The 14556-nt window shown below is 46.6% G+C and overlaps 1 non-coding gene across 1 annotated transcript; it reads right to left on the bottom strand.

Annotated features, from left to right (window-relative positions):
• Positions 1 to 10205: 10205 nt before the first annotated feature.
• Positions 10206 to 10312, bottom strand: LOC147950418 (small nucleolar RNA R71). The gene has a single exon (XR_015565240.1). It is a non-coding gene; the product is annotated as a small nucleolar RNA R71 (small nucleolar RNA).
• Between the last annotated feature and the right edge of the window lie 4244 nt (positions 10313 to 14556).

The following is a 14556-nucleotide window of genomic DNA, read 5'->3' as shown; positions in this document are numbered from 1 at the left end:
AGAAGTTCATTTCGTTCCCCTTTTCATCTGCTGCATGTTTTTCATCCCTTTCATCATCTTCGATCCGCTGCATATTCACCCCTTCACCTTCTTTGTCAATCTTGTCTTTGCATCTTCAACCCATTGATCATCATCATTCCGACCGTTCATCTTCAAGACCTTGCGAGTGTGTTCTTGGGAAGCAGATTCCTTACCAGGAGTCTATCATGTGGTATCAGAGCAACCGCTCTGCAATTAGGTTTTGAATTCCAATCGTCACTTTTCTCTTATTTTCAGATCTGTCGCTTCATCTTACAAGAGTTTTATAAAATGTTTTACTCGCCCAGATCTGTTTTCATTTACGTGTTTTTAGAACTATTTACTGGTGGATCGTTGTTCCTGTCTTTTCAGGTACCATAGTGACGTTGGAAGAAGAAGAGTCATCCACCTCTAGCCTGGAAAGGAGAATCACGAAATCAATCACAGCTGCTATGGCAACAATGCTTGACGAAAAGCTTGGTGCTCTACGTCAAAGACAACACCAAGATCTTAAACCCAAGCCACCAGATGACACATCTAGATCAACCTTGAGCAGTGTAACGCCCGCATCCCGCGATCCGAAAGGAGGGGCAGTTTGTTTTAAGGAAATCGATAGCTATATGAGCTTAAGTAGCTAAGCTACTAGCTCAAATAGCTGGAATACAAGCTGAATGAGCTGAACAAGCTCGATGAACAAGTAGTTCAGCTGTGGACAGCTATCGGCCAGCTATGGACAGCTATCGGCCAGCTATGGACAGCTATAGGCCAGCTGAGGACAGCTATGGACCAGCTGCCGACAGCTAGGCCAGCTAGTATCAGTTCGTCCAGCTAGCGTCCAGCTAGCGTCAGCTCGACTAAGCTCGGCCATCTGGACGGTGGTGGACAGTCTCCAGGCCAGCTGAGGAGCTCGTGGACGGTCATGGGACGGCATGACCGAACAGGCATGACCGAACGGGCATGGCCGGACAGGCACGGACGGACAGGCATGTCCGAACGTGCACGAATGAAGGGCCTTGATGGACAGGTGCCTTTTGGAGCCTAGACTTCGGCCAGGGCACTATAAATAGAGGGCAAGGCCTTCATTCCAACACACCATCATCCTTCCATCGTCCATCTAGGCCTAAGAAGAAAAGGGGGTGTGGCTCGGCGAGTATACTCGTCCGAACTGATGCGCATGCTACCTCTCTATCGAAGGTACAATGAGACGAGCGACGGTTCGGCAAGTGGGCCGATCCGATCGTAGGATAGGCGGCGGTTCGTCCGGGGAGACAAACCGATCGCAGGATCATCGACGGTTCGATCATAGAGTCGGACTGATCGAAGGGTTATCGACGATCTGCGTCAATGGACGGATCGAACGAGGGTTGACCGGTGATTCAATCGCTAGTCGGATCGGGTGATCAAAGGGTCGACGATACGAGCCGTAGGTTGGATTGATCGGTCGGGTGGTCGACGAGTCTGTCGGAAGTATCGGCCTGATTGGAGGTCGAACGGTGATTCGATTATGGGGTCGGATCGTTCGATCGGAGCAGGCGCTGATACCAAGATCGACAAGTCGATGGCGTACAATGGTATGACCGATGGGTCAACTAATGGCACGTCCGATGCCGAGCTTCGGGTACGCGAGTGGTTCGGGAAGCCGATAGAGCAACCGTTCACCATGCACCGAAGGGACTATATGTCCCCATCCCTAATATGTGCAAGCCAGTGGGGTTGGTTGGTTGTATGGCTAAGCACAAAGGGATGGGTCAAGGTTAAAGTTATATTCCGCTGCGTAAAGGGGTTATGAAGCAAGGCCGCAAGCCAAAGCTGAGTAACCGAATTAAAGGATATTTGGCTGGGAATGGGGCCGAATGGAAGTCGTGACCGCGGACGCTGAGATGTCCGTGTCGGGGTCTTTCAGTACCACAGGATCCGGTACCAACGCCTTTGTGACCACGTCCAGCTGTGCCATCATGGCCTTCATCATTTCCCACTGTTCCTGGGATGATGGTACGGCATTTGGTTGCCCATTCACGTCTGTAGCACCGCTACTCTCCGGCTTATCATTATCCGGTTGTTTCTCTCCAGCCTTAGGTCCGACTGGATTCTGGGTGCCCATGTTCCCTGCGTCCACATCGACTAGTGTCTCCGCGGTGCCAATGGTCTCATCGGCCACTTCCTTGCCCTTCTTTTTCTTTTCCTTGCTGCTCTTACCCATCTCGGAAATTTATGCATTAGTCACGACTAAGTTAAATAGACCGCAAACAGTAAGAACAACTACCGCGAGATCCTATTAAGCCGATGAGTGGTGTGATACCCAAAACCCGCACTACCGGTCTTAGAACCAAGCATGCTCTGATACCAACTTTAAAGACCCCGACCCCGGCCATCTATGGTCGGAGAGGTTCTCTTGTCCCATTACGCTACTTAGTCATATTTTAGGGCCCATTCTTTAAGCAATATTCATTCGCACATCCGTGATTCATTACATAGAGTCTATATGATATAGTACTTAGAGTAAAGCAACATTCGATATTTCATTAAGTAATCAAAGGATTCGATACAACTTATGAGTTTGCATAATACGCTAGTACAAGTTGTATAATCGATCCTAGCTACCTTTAACACCACCATTCATCTTCCCGGCCATGAGTCTCGTGCCTAAGCACTTCCTTTCCCGCGATCACCCTCCTTTCCTGAAATCCAAGTAGGCATCAATAACATTCCCTTTTCAGTTGTACATGTCATGCAATGCACGCTAAGTACTAATAACCGTCCAGTACAGAGGTCGGCCGGTAGAGAGTTATCCCGCACATCAGTTCGGATGGTGTACCAAGGAATCTGTACAGATCCCCGTCTAACCGCCGAGCCGCGTTTACTTTTCTCCGTCCAAACTGTCCGTACCCAGACACCCTGGATGGTACGCTGATCGGTAGGGAGGTAGCATGTGCATCAGTTCGTTCGTATCATGGTGAACCTAGAGTTTTCCGATCCACTTCCGAGCCGAACCCCTTTCCTCCGACCAACTGGACCAACCGAAGCATTATATATGCTCATGCTAGATGCAACTACCCATCCCCTAGAGCCCATAAGGTTGGTACTGTACCGTACCTCCGACCCTTTTAACCTTACTCGCCGATCTCTCTATCTCTCGGAACCTTCTTCTTGATCTTATACTCGAACACTTGAGTTTTTGGTGTTTTTTCTCTGTTTGCGATGGTGTGTTCCAAATGAGAGAAATGTCCCCTTTATATAGGGTCCTGGGCCTCGGTTTTGGCCTCAAAAGGCACCCTTCGGACGAATCCGTTCAGTTGCTCCTGTTCGCTTGTGTACGCTCGGCCATACCCATTCGGCCATGGCCGTTCGGCCGTGCCCTTTCGGTCACGAGATCCCCAGCTGACCTGTACACCGTCCACTACCCTCCAGCTGGTCGAGCTAAGTCGAGCTGGGTCGAGCTGGGTCGAGCTGGGTCGAGCTGGGTCGAGCTGGGTTGAGCTGGGTCGAGCTCCCTGGCAGCTTGTCTAGCTGACACTAGCTGGTTGAGCTGTCCGTAGCTGGCCGAGAACGGTCCGCAGCTGGCCGAGATCTGTCTGCAGCTGGCCGAGAGCTCTCCGGAGCTGACCGATCTTTGTCCCATACTTGGCTCGTTTTTCCCCATTGACCGAGCTAGCGAGTAGCTCTTCCCCGACTTGTCTGAGATCTCCCTACCATCCTGGACCAAGCCACAGCCTACGATCCTATTCAGGATCGCGGGCATTACAGTGTGGTTCCCTAGGATGTTTGGTGGTTCCCTAGCATGTTCTATGGACTTGGCCAGTCCTTTAACGACTTGATCTTTTCCAGATCCCAAACACTCCTTGGTCCGAGACAATGTGTCCAAGGGAACCAACACTCCTTTGCCAAAACGAGCATTTTCTTAACTTTGCAAAAAGCTTATGCTCTCTTAGCCGCTCCAACACTGCCCTCAAGTGATTCTGATGGGTTTCCCAATCCTTCGAATAAACTACTATGTCATCAATGAAGATGATGACAAACTCGTCTAAGAATTCTTGGAATACACCATTCATCATCTTAAAGAAGGTTGTCGGTGCGTTTGTCAATCCGAATGGCAAGACCACAAACTAAAAGTGGTCGTACCTTGTTTGAAAAGCCGTTTTCCGAATGTCTGTTGGCTCTATTGGAATTTGATGAAACCCCGAGGCCAAGTCTATCTTCGAGAACCACTTTGCACCTCGAAGATTATCCAACAATACATCTATCCGGGGCAATGGGTACTTATTTTTCACTGTAACCCTATTCAGCCCCTGGTAATCAATGCATAGCCTGAAGCTACCATCCTTTTTCTTTTCGAATAAGACCGGTGCACCCCATGGTGAACTACTTGGTCTGATAAACCCTTTCTCCAACAATTGTCCCAATTGTTTTTTTAACTCCGCCTTGTCTGCTGGTGCCATCCGGTAAGGCGCTTTTGATATAGGGTTCATCCCCGGTTCTAGCTTGATGGTAAATAGATCTGACCGATTTGGCGGCACTCCCCATACTACTTCAAACACATCAGCAAACTCACTTGCTATTGGAATATCTTTCAACTACGCATTTTCCCCAACTTCTGTTGTTATTATTGAGGCTAAGTACGCCTTACATCCTTTCTCCAGCGTCCTTTCCGCTTGGATTACCGAGATAACCAAACTTCCTGAAGTTGATCTTATTCCTTGGAATCTCAATGTTCCTTCTTTCCTTTCAAAGTTTACTCGCCCTCGATGACAATCAATGTTCCTTCTTTCCTTTCAAAGTTTTCATGAGTGGAACAATGATCAAATCAGTAGGCATATCAACACCATTGACGATAACCAAGATTCCCCGAACCATATCGAACGGGTACATTGCCTGCCCGCCGGCTGCTCAAACCATTCCATATCCAGTGTTTGGTACCTTACTGAACCCACCTTCCCTATCATTTCAGGGCTCACCAAAACAATGTGTGGCCCCCGAATCAAAAAAGGTGTGCGTTTCCAAACCACCTATACTTAAGGTCCCTACACATTCCTCTAGAACGCTAAGTACCCATATCCCCCTTTCACATGCATTATGATGCTACGTAATGCAAGAACTGAACTTAGAAAGGTTCTTGTAACATACCAGTAATTGCCCTAAAATCCCCAGTAGCAGTTTCCTCAGACAGCTCGTACACGCGTGGTGCAACAGCCTGTCTCTTTGGTGGTTGCGGTAAAGAATCCTTGCCACGGGACCCATGTTGGTGGGTCAGTCTTCCCACGTCAAGCTTCGAACATTCCCTCCTAAAATGTCCCTCTTTTCCGCACATATAGCAAGTCCTTGGCCCATCCCCATTTTCCAACCTTAAACAGTTCCGGATCGCATGATCCTTGCTCCCACAACAACCACATGCACCTCCGGCCTTCCAGCAAGAACCACTATGGTGCTTTCCGCAATTCCTACACTCCCCATACTTAGCGCCGGACCTTGAGTTGTCCACCTTATCCCATTTTCTCTTCCTGTCTGTAGTTTTGGTTGGGTGGGTCGAACGCAAAGAAACCCTCTCGCGCCTAAGTTGTTTCTCTTCCTCCATACCAACTTCAATCATTGCTTCCCTTTCCACCACTTCAACGACCGTGTTAAAGACACCGATCAAGCAATGGTTGCGGATTGCCACCCATAGTCCCCAGATAAAAGGACGGACTTGTGCTTTCTCATCCTCGATATCCTTTCAAACATAGCGCCTAAGGCGGCTAAATTCAACATCATATGCACGCACCGTCATATCCCCTTGTACCAGGTTCAGGTACGCACTTTCCAGTCGGTCCCATGCCTCCGCTGGAAAGAATTTCTTGTTGAATTCTGCCTCAAAGTTTGCAAAGGTTAGGACTTGACCACCTTTCCGTTTCTCAACCGTCAACTACCAGTTATGTGCTTCCTATTCAAGGAAATGGACGGTAATGTCCTTTTGATACTCCTCCGGGTAGCGAGTGGAATTAAAATTTCTCACAAGTCGACTTCTCCACTCGTCAGCCACGATCGAATCCGAACTCCCTATGAAATGATTTGTCCTCAGTCTAGAGACATGCTCCAACGCATCCAAGTAGTCCTTTCCCTTTTTCGGAGAATCCTCATGACTATTTCAGTGGTCTCTGTAACAATCTTGCTACGCACCGCTGGTACCACAGGATCTGGTACCAATGCCTTTGTGAGCACGTCCAACTGTGCCATCATTGCCTTCATCGTATCCCATTGTTCCTGGGATGATGGTACTGCATTTGGTTGCCCATTTACATGGGTGGCACCACTACTTTCCGGAATATCATTATCAGGTTGCTTCTCTCCAGCCACAGGTCCAGCTGGTTTCTGGGCGTCCATGTTTCCTGCCCCCGCGTTGACTATTGTGTCTGTGGCGTCAATGGTCTGATCAGCCATCCCCTTGTCCTTCTTCTTCTTTTCCTTGTTCTCTTACCCGTCTGCAAAACTCATGCATTTTAGTCACGGTTAAGTTAAATAAACCGCTATCAGTAAGAACATTTACCGCAAGATCCCATTAAGTCGATGAGTGGTGATACCCAAAACCCGCACTACCAGTCCTAGAACCAATCCTGATCTGATAACAACTTGAAAGACCCCAACCCGGAACATTCTACGGCCGGTGAGGTTCTCTCGTCCTTTACTCGCTACTTAGTCATATTCTATGGTCCATTCTTTAATAAAGTTCATTCGCATATTCTGAGATTCAATATGTAGTGTCTATAAGATATAAATTAGACTAAAGCAAACATTCAGATATTGTATTAAATAATCAAAGGATTCGATACAACTTATGAGTTTGAATATAAGCTAGTACAAGCTGTATAATCGATCATAGCTACCCTTACACCACCACTCAACTTCCCGGCCATGAGTCTCGCGCCTAAGCAGTTCCTTTTCCATGATCACTCTCCGTTCCTGAAATCCAAGTAGCCATCAATAACAATTCCCTTAGGTCATACAATGTCATGAAATGCACGCTAAGCTATAATATCCGCCCAGTACAACAGTTGGCCAGTAGAGAGTTATCCCGCGCATCAGTTCGACGATGTACAGAGGTATCTGTACAGATCCCCAGTCCAACCGCCAAGCCACGTTTACTTTTTTCCGACCATACTATCCGCACATGGAAAATCCGGATGGTACGCTGATCGGTAGGGAGGTAGCATGCGCATAAGTTCGGTAGGGAGGTGGCTGGGAGAATGTAATGACCATCACTAAGGGTAGAAATCCCGAAAATAAAAGTTCGAGGAAATGGCCTGGAAAAGAATTAAAGAGGAAGAGGAAGAAAAACAAAGGATAATGACCGAAGGAAGTCCGAGGAAAAATGCACAAATCAGAGGATAGCCAAGCCAAGACCAGAGTGGTCGGATGTACGATCGAGACCTTAAGACTGATCGGGAGTTGACCGTTTACACAGAAAACCGCTTATGCAGAAGAGACAGTCCGAGAAGTACCAGAAAGAACAGTACAGACCGAGAAGTAACCGAAAGACCAGTACGGTCCGAGGGAAGTATCAGAGAGGACATGAAGGACCCGAGAGAGAAAGCCGAGAGTTATCCGAGAGACGATCGAGGGAGTCCGGAGGAGACGAACGCAATCTGGACCGAAACCGAACCATGGCCGAGAGATGTCCGGGCGATACCGTACGTGCCGTACGGTAGGACAGTGCGGTTTTTGGGTTGAAGAATGAAGTACTAGTGGCGGCATAATCATCATGTCTCTAAGAGTTGGAAGAGGATGAGGCGAATCCTAAGAAATCAGAGGAGCAAAGGAGCAGTGCGAATCAATCGAAAATGGCAAAACAAAATTGAGAAGGTCGAACCAAGTATGAGCAAGAAAGTGCAAAAAGTAATGCATGGTCCAGGAATTAAGTGCAAAAGAAGGTGCAAGAAGATAATGCGTAGAAGATGTAATTATCTATGAATAGACAAAGAGGGTGCAAGAAAATAATGGAGGGCAAGGAAGAAGTATTGTTATGCTAAGTGGCGAGAGAGCAAAAAGAAGAGAATTAGCTTTGCAACCCTTGTGTCCCATGCGCGTTGTGTTGACCTGGACAAGGCCGAGTACCATTTGCAACTTGCCATGTTTTCCCCGAAAACCGAATATATTATTTTAATAAATCATTTTATTGAAAACAAGTCATCAAAGCAATATACATAGGTAGTCGGATAAGTTTACAAATATCGTTTAGGAAAATATAGGGTTTTTATAAAGAACACAAAAAAACCCTATCCGGTACCCTAAAGTTTGCTCCAGCTCTAGACTCACTTAGGCTTCCTGCACAACAAAAATATTATCATGAGTAATCTAAGATTACTCAGTGAGCCTGGGCTCCCCTTTCCTAAACAGGATTCTACTTCCCCAACCCGACTACCCTAACAGGAAAAGGAAACAAGCAAGGCAGACAAGCCATCAACAAACAAAGCTAAAGAATTACATGATAGCCTACGCTAACATCATGCAAGACTAAGCAATGCTGATGCAAGACCACCAGGATGCGGTTCCCAAACAAGTAGCGTCTCGGTGCCGTCCGTGGTTCTGTCCGGCCGTACGGCGGTTCAGTGGCATTACACCCTTTCCTCCGACCAACTGGACCAACCGAAGCATTATAAATGCTTATGTATATGCAACTACCCCGTCCCTCAGAACCCATAAGTTTGGTATTGTACCGTACCTTGGACCCTCAAACTTACTCGCCGAACTCTCGGTCTTGGAAACCTTCTTCTCTATTGTGTACTCGTTATTTATCGAGTTTTTGTTGTGTTTTCTGTTTCCGATGGTGTGTTTGGAATGAAAGCCATGAATCTATATATAGGGTTCTGGCTGAATTCTAGGCCCCAAAAGGTACCTATCCATCAAGCTAGGGTGAGCTCCTTGGCAGCTGGTCGAAGTCTAGGCCCGAAAAGGTACCTATCCATCAAGTTGGGTTGAGCTCCTTGGCAGCTGGCCGAGCTAGGGGTAGCTGACCGGCAGCTGGGAATGCTGACGCTAGCTGGTCGAGCTGACACTAGCTGGACAACAGCTGGTCGGCAGCTGGTCGAACTGTATGTAGCTAGCCGAGAGCTGGTCAAGTTGTCCCTAGCTGGTCGAGAGCTGTCCGTGATGGCTGATCTCTATTCCCGTTCTTGGCTCGGTTTCTTCCACTGTCCGAGCTAATGAGCAGCTCCTACTAGACTTGTCCGAGACTTCCCTGCCATTCTCGGACCAAGTCACGACCTATGATCCTATGCAGGATCGCGGCATTACATCTCCCAAGTTATTAACCTTGCCCAAGGTTCATTTGTTTTACCTTGATTAAAAGCAGTTTTAAGTTTGTGTTTGCTTTGTTTTGAGTTTGCTTTTTTGCTTTCTTTAAACTAGCTTGTTAGTTAAGTTGTTTCATAAAGCAATCATTTGTTAAGTTTAGATTGAGCATATTTATATATTCTTAGTGTTTGATTCTTTGCAAATTTGTGGTTCGATATTAAATGAATAGAGATGAGTACTACATCAATTTGGCATTGTTGCCCATTTGCAATAGATTTCACCACTAGGATTTCATCTTTGCTTGAGCCTAAACATTTTCTTTACATTATTACTTACTTGGTTTGCTTTGGTGTTTTGGATTCTCTTTTGCAAGGTGTATGAACTTGAGAAGTCAAGGCTAAGCCAATTTAGTTGAGCGTGTTGAAGACATTCGCCGTTTTGAATGAGAGAATCGCTGGCTAGCACGACAAGCTATGGAGAACAACCCTCCTCCCATTGATAGTCATAATGGAAATGACCAGCCCAATGTTGAAAAAGCTCATATCCATCCTCCAAGACAACCAAGAGTCATTGGCACCTTTTATGAACCGAACATTCATGGGCACCGCATGGGGATTAGAGCACCGCTTGTTGAGAACAATAACTATAAGATCAAGTCAAGTCTTATCAACATGGTGCAAAGCTCAAAATTCTATGGCTTACCTATGGAAGACCCTCTTGAGCACTTGGATCAGTTTGATATGATGTGTGGAACAATCAAAATCAATTGTATCTCTGAAGATGCATTCAAACTCTGTCTCTTTCCATTTTCTCTTGGAGACCAAGCTAGGACTCTGGAGAAGAACCTACTAGTGGGATCAGTCACCTCTTGGGATCAATGCAAGAGATCTTTCCTATCCAAGTTCTTCTCTACTACAAGAACAACAAGGCTAAGAAATTTAATATCAAGCTTTGCTCAAAAGGGAAATGGGAGTTTTTGTGAAGCATGAGAGAGATTCAAGGGCTATATTATTCAATGTTCTCATCATGGTTTCTCTAAAGAATCTATTCTAGGAACATTATACAAAGGGGTACTCCCAAAGATAAGAATGTTGGTTGATACAGCAAGTAATGGTGATTTCCTATGTTGCTGTTGGTATGACCTTAGTGGAGAATCTTGCTCAAAGTGATGGAAATTATGGAGAGGTTTATGATAGAACTCCAAGGGATCATTCTGATATTAATGAGTATCACCACAAGGAGATCAAAGGCATTGAATGACAAGATGGATAAGATGATTCTTGCTCTACTTCGCCAACTACTAGAAGGTCAAGGAAGAAGTGCTATTGAGTTGGCCACTCAAAAATGGAAGCTATGCACACCAAGGTTGATGAGGTGTATAGAGTGTTAAATGCTAAGATTGAGAGGTTGCAAACACAGGTCCATGGAAAATCTTCCTCTTCTACAAAGTGGCCAATGGGTTCATTGCCGGGAAAACCAGAACCAAACCCAAAATAGTATATTAATGCCATCACACTTAGAAGTGGTAAGACTCAGCCTACTCAAGAGCTCAATAGGGAAATTGAGTCTAAAGGAGGGGAGGTAGTGGTTGAGATTGAAGATGAAGATGAGTTGATAGACATAGAAGCTGAAAAGGTTGTGGTTGACAAAGCGAAGAGTAAAATGATTGAGGAAACAAAGAAAGATAAGACCATTGATGAAGCTCCCAAGAAGAGTAAAGATGTTGCCAAGGAGACTCTATTTGTGCCTCCACCTTATAAGCCAAGTGGACAAGTATAGAGCTATGTTTGATGCACAAATGAAAGATGTTGCTATTACAATGACAATTTGTGACGGTCCTTCGGGATGAGTGGTTTTCGTGATGGTCCTTTGGGATGTGTGGTCTTGGTGGCGGTCCTTGTTAGGAAAATTACTTGGCATTGGTGGCGGTCTTGTTTAAGACATTTGTTAGGTCTTGGTGGCGGTCTGTTTAGACATTTGTTGGCCTTTGTGGCGGTCCTATTTAGGACATTTGTTAGCCTTAGTGGCAGCCATTTTGGTATGTTGATGACCATTGTGTGGTCATGAGGTATCCCAGTTAGAGGATATGTGGTTGGTAGGACATTGTGATGTTTTATGCAAGCTACATGAGGGAGACCTAGTTAGGAGATAGGACTCAGACGTGTTCATAATTATTTGCTCTATGAAAAATTGGTCCTGAACGACTCTTTGGGGAATCTTTGGTTCTCCTAGTACCGTCATATACAGAGACTTTGTGACTTGAGAGTGTGGCTAGTATATCGACTTTGGTTGACGATCCAGAGGCGCGTTGTAGGATGGCAACCCAAGAAAAGAATATTGGACTTCCTTTATATTTTATGGCATGTGGCTTAGGCCCGATGAAGAGCCAATATTAATGGCATGCAGGCTAAGGCTTGATGAGAAGCCAATAAAAACGCTAGGTTGAAACTTATGAGTAAAGGAAAGTCCAAAATTCGAGAGCAAATAGTGCTTGGAACGCGAGTTTATCACCTAGAGGTAACCTTCACAAATTAGTCGGAAGAGGTGTGGGTCGTGGAGACGGTTGCACGGAAATCCATGGCTGATGGTTGTTCGAGATTCGAGGACGAATCTATGTTGGTGGGGGAGAACTGTAATGCCCGTGAACCAAAAAGAGGAATTGTGGCAAGGGTGTCGCTCGACACCAAGTTTGGTCGGGAATTCAGTTCGATTACAAGATTTCTTGGTTTATTGCTGGTTCAATTTAAGGATTATAAAGGTTTTGGCCGACGTTTTTAGGGTTTAATCTCCAATTTTCGTCCCCCTTTGTATCTGAGAGAGAAAACGCTTCATGAAAAGTTCCTGAGAGTTCCAGTAGGTTCTTCCCTAAAGCGTTTGTACCTGTTTTCTTGAGGGATTTCTCCGTGGGAGTGAAGATTTGAGACAACGGGCATGAGAGAGGCTTGCTATGTGTGTTTTTCCTAAGTTTTTGGTCAGAGACTTCCTGCTATAGAGCTGAATGCATGACCATGGCTAATCTAAGCTTGATAATTTTATGTTTCCGGTATTCTTTGAGTTGTATGATTGATTCCTTGCTTGCATGTGGTCGATTTGTGGTTTATATGGCCTTATGGGTCTTTTGGTTGAGCCTTGGTCGCATTGGAGACGTTTGGGGACGGAGATCTGTGCTAGAGCTTCGAGGAAAACAATGCTCGGCATCGAGGTCGATCGACATAAGGACTGTGTCAGTCAACACTAATGCGAGGACGGCTGGAAAGCTCAGAGGATTGTAGTTCGACACTGTAACGCCCGCATCCCGCGATCCTAAAGGGGGTCAATTTGTTTTAAGGAAAGATAGCTAAATGAGATTAAGTAGCTAAGCTACTAGCTCAACTAAATGGAATATGAGCTGAACGAGCTCGATGGGCAAGTTAGCTCAGCTGCAGACAGCTCTCAGCCAGCTGCGGACATCTCGGCCAGCTAGTGTCAGCTCGTCCAGCTAATGTCAGCTCGACCAACCAGCATCAGCTAGACCAGCTGGACAGTGGTGGACAGTCATGGGACAGCATGACTGAGCAGGCATGACCGAACGGGCATGGCCAGACAGGCACGGATGGACAGGCACGTCCGAACGTGCATGATCAAAGGGCCTTGACGGACAGGTGCCTTTTGGGGCCTAGACTTCGGCCAGGACAGTATAAATAGAGGGTCATGCCTTCAATTTTCTACACCATCATCCATCCATCGTCGATCTAAGCCTAAGAAGAAAATGGGGTGCGGCTCGGCGAGTTTACTCATCCGAACTGATGTGCATGCAACCTCTCTATCGAAGGTACGATGAGACAAGCGATGGGTTGGCAATCGGACCGAACCGATCGTAGGATAAGCGGTGGTTTGGCGACGGAGTCGAACCAATCACAGCATGATCGACGGTTCGATCATAGAGTCGGACAGATCGAATGGTGATCGACGGTTCGATCATAAAGTCGGACAGATCGAATGGTGATCGACGATCCGTGTCAATGGACGGATCGATCGAGGGTTGACTGGTAATTCAATCGCTAGCCGGATCGGATGATCAAAGGATCAATGATCCGAGCCGTAGGTTGGCTTGGTTGGTCGGGTGGTCAACAAGTCCGTCGGAAGTATCGGCCCGGGTCTGTGGTTGATCGGTGATTCGATTATGGGGTCGGATCGTTCGATTGGACCTGGCTCTGATACCAAGACCGACAAGTCGACGACGTTCAAAGGTATGACCAATGGGTCAACTAATGGCACGTCTGATGCCAAGCTTCGGGAACACGAGTGGTTCGGAAAGCCGATAGAGCAATCGTTCACTGTGAACCGAAGGGACTATATGTCCACATCCCTAATGTGTGAAAGCCTATGGGGTTGGTTGGTTGTATTGCTAAGCATAAAGGGATGGGTCAAGGGTAAAGTTATATCCGCTGCGTAAAGGGGGTTCACGAAGCAAGACCGCGAACCAAAGCTAAGTGACCGAATCACTGGACATTCGGCCAGGTATGGGGCCAAATGGAAGCCGTGGCCGCGGACGCTAGGACTTCCGGGTTGGGGTCTTTCAAGTTGTTATCAGAGCATGTGCGATCCTGTGAGGACCAATGCAATTGTACTATGTGTTCGGTCAAAATGGAAATCTCTGATAAGATCGAAAACATGCTTGGGAACGGGAATGTGTTCGCCAAGATGGCTAGTGAATCAGGCGATTGTTCAAAACGTCGAACACATAGCATATCGACTATAAGGTCGGGAATTATGACCGCGTCCGGGAAGGACCACGGTCGGTAAATATCGACCAGAAGGTTGGGAGTTATGACCGCGTCCGGGAAGGACCATGGTCAGGAAACATTGACCAAAAGGTTGGGAAAGTGTCGACCGAAGTTCGAGAGAAACATGGACCAAAGGTCCAGGAAATGACGACCGGAAGGTCGGGAGAATACGACCACTGGTCGGGAATGACGATCGAGTCCTAGGGGACCATGGTCGGGAAATTTTCCTAGTCGGGATGGAACTAGGACGGAAAAAGACTTGATCAATTCGGAGACTGTCCAAGATCAAGGGAAATAGATCGCGTCAGGAAGACGTGGATCTTGGAAAAATGACCTAGTCCCAAAAAGAGCAAGATCTAGAATAGATCAAATCTCAGTTGGACAAAGGTCGGGAATTTCTATGCCCGCCAAATTCGAGAACGAATTCATTTTAAGGGGGGTAAACTTGTAACACCCGCGTCCCGCAATCCTAAAGGGGGGCAATTTGTTTTAAGGAAAGATAGCTAAATGA

The sequence above is a fragment of the Camelina sativa genome, chromosome 1 (genome assembly GCF_030686135.1).
Source record: "Camelina sativa cultivar CO46 ecotype springtype chromosome 1, ASM3068613v1".
Taxonomy (NCBI): domain Eukaryota; kingdom Viridiplantae; phylum Streptophyta; class Magnoliopsida; order Brassicales; family Brassicaceae; genus Camelina; species Camelina sativa.
This window is presented reverse-complemented; position numbering and strand designations above follow the sequence as displayed.